A 3,266-nucleotide genomic window follows, 5' to 3' on the forward strand; every position below is an offset into this window, starting at 1 on the left:
AAGGGATTATTATTATTATTATTATTATTATGGTAGCATAATGCGGTGAGCTGGCAGAATTATTAGCATGCTGCGCAAAATGCTTAGTGGTGTTTTGTCTGTCATCACGTTCTGAGTTCAAATGCTGCTGGCTTGGATTTTGCCTTTTATCCTTTCGGGATCGATAAATTAAGTACCAGTTACATACGAGAGTCGATGTAATTGACTGGTTCCTGCCTCAAAAATGTCAGGCCTTGTGCCTATAGTAGAAAGGATTATAATTATGGTAGCAAGCTGGCAGAAGGGTTAGCATGCCAGGCAAAATGCTAAGTGGCATTTCGCCTGTCTGTGCGTTCTGAGTTCAAATTCCACCAAGTTCGACTTTGCCTTTCATCCTTTCAGGGTCAATAGAATAAGTACCAGTTGAGCACTGAGGCCGATGTAATAGACTAGCCTTCTTCCCCCAAAATTTCAGGCCTTATGCTTATTGTATGCAGGATTATTATTAGTGTTATCAAGGCAGCAAGCTGGCAGAATAGTTACCATTCTGAACAAAATGCTTAGTGGTATTTCTTCAGGCTTTACAAAATGTCAGAGAAGCTTGAATGTTTTTAGTGTACTGCATTCACATATGTGTATTTTGGGGGTCAAAGTACAATGCACATGTCCATCTCTGTTTCAAAATAATTTTAATAGTCGTTTACTGGTTTCAAATTTTCAGGGGAGGGTATAAGTCGATTATATCGATTCTCAAGTACTCAACTGGTACTTATTTTATCGACCTCGGCTGAATTTCAACTTAGAACGTAAAGACGAACGAAATGCTTGAGCATTTTTGTCCAACGTCCAACGATTCTGTCAGCTCACCGTCTTATAAATAGTCGTTTATTAAAAATAGCATTTTCTGCTATAGCCACAAAGCTAGAATATGTTTACTGTTTTTTTGTTTTTTTTTTATGCGGGTGGTTATGACGGAATCTAGTTGATTACAGCGATCCTAGTACTCAACCAGAATTCATTTTACCGAACCAGAAAGACACAGTCGACCTCGGCGGACTTGGAACACTGAGCGTAAAGCTGGAATAAAATGCCTCTAAGCATTTTAGCCGGTCTGCTAACGACTCTGCCAGCATGTCGTTTTCCGTTCATCAAAAATAAAAATAAAGCATTTAAGAGGCTAATTATGTACAGTAATACTTTCAGCATTTTATTCCGTGAGTCATATATCGAGGAAAATGTTGAAAATAGCTAGCTTCATGTCCCCTTACATTCAGAAGCATTAAAGAAAGCATCATTGATATACTGAGGGAAGAATTTCTTTGACTATACTCCTTCGCCAGTGTGTGGTCTTGCGGCTATCATTGCTAGCATTTGTTAATACTAGTTATAAAGAAGGCAGCGAGCTGACAGAATCGTTAGCATGCCGGCCAAAATGTTTAACGGCATTTCGTCCGTCTTTAAGTTCTGAGTTCAAATTCCGCAGAGGTCGACTTTCTCTTTCATCCTTTCGGGATCGACAAAATAAGTACCAGTTGAACATTGGGATCGATGTAATCGACTATGCCCCTCCCCCGAAACTTGAGCCAAAATTTGAATCCAGTAATTTGTTATGAAGACGGAGGAATAGTATAAAGGGAGAGTACTATACAAATAAGATGTGGTATGCAGTTGTCTCCCTTAGCCTATGTTCAACTCTTATCTAACGTTGCCTTTTCCAGTTCATCCATCCAGAGTCACTAAATACGACAAATAAAAAAGATCGGTTGACTGGATAGCTTGTAGTGCTGATTATTCTGAGTTCGAATTCTGACTTTATCTTTCACAACAATTGGGTCTGATTAAGTTTTTTTTTTTGTTTTCAAATAAAAGCAATTCAATCTACAATACATGCTAGTGTGAGAAATCAGTATACCCCCTACCCGGACATATAATTTGGGTGTGCAGCATAAAACCTGCATACCCACCAAACATGGTAAATTTTCTCTATAATGATTCAGTTCTTGTACTAATCATGAGAAGGCATCAAATTGGCGGAGTCATTAGAACGGTCATGTAGATTGTTTTGCAGTATTCGTTCCAGCATTCTGAGTTCAAATACTGTCGAGATCAACATTACATTTCATCCATCCAGAGTCAATAAAGTATCACACTCTGTATTGAGTTTGATTTTTTCTTTCTATGAAAAATTGGCAAAAATTACGATAAGTGTGCCAAGCAGGTGTCGTAATGTGAACTAGTTGTAATTTGTTCTCACATTTAATAATACACACTTCGAAAAACAAAGACTAAATCAGGTTGAAGCCGAATTGACGACAGAAATAACAAAGTCCGTATGTTCATATTTATGCCAGAATAATAGTAAGTTCAGTACAGTAACAAATTCAGTGGCACCACCAAACGCCACATTACTAAAATTACTAAAATAGCTACCAGTGTAACAAGTGGGAGAAGCCCCAGGTATTAAAGTCAACAAGCTGGTTGGAATTCCCAACTAAAACGAAAAGGTTAATTTCTTTTGTACTGCCCATGCTCTAAAGCTGACGTTTTTAATTGTTATATTGCATGTGGGTCTTCAGGAGTACTATGATTTTTTTTTTAGAGGATTCGAAAAAGATCGGGGTATTTAGAAAACTTGTTTCTAATGCTAGTGTATTATTCCTCGGTGGAAAAGTACAATGTATGTGCCCATGTTTGTTTAAAAATAATTTTAATATAAAGTTTTCTTTTTTTTTATATATATATAATAGAATTTTTTTTTAAATTAATTATTCAAAGAGCCGTGTTTGGCAAAAGCTTGAAAATCGTTGCTCTTAAGCAAAGTGTAAAACGTTACAAATTTTCGTAATGATTTATCACTTTATGCTTAAATAAAGAAATAATACACAGTGATCTTAAAATACTTTTTAAAATACAATCACATCACAGTAAAAATCCTTCACTATTTAGCATTTAAAATGGCTAATGCGGCCAAAATATTCCCTCCAGTTTACATTCAAACTGACCAGATCCAGGCTCTCACACCTACCCTACAATGTTATTCTAAAAATAAACAACCACATCATCGAAATCTCTAAGATATGAGGTAATGCATGATTAATTCAAAACAATGTGAATAGATAAGCATGGCGAAGGTAAATAATATGGACATCCGGTGTTTAGGGTTAGGGTTGGGGCTTAGGATTAGGGTTAGGGTTACGCCGAATTCTTTGCCTCCGCCAATAAGCATTACGTTTGATAGATTAATTTGAACGCTAAGGGGTTAAATTGGGATTGAACCAACAGCAGCG

This window comes from Octopus bimaculoides, chromosome 4 (assembly GCF_046866305.1).
Source record: "Octopus bimaculoides isolate indiv1 chromosome 4, ASM4686630v1, whole genome shotgun sequence".
NCBI classification, from domain to species: domain Eukaryota; kingdom Metazoa; phylum Mollusca; class Cephalopoda; order Octopoda; family Octopodidae; genus Octopus; species Octopus bimaculoides.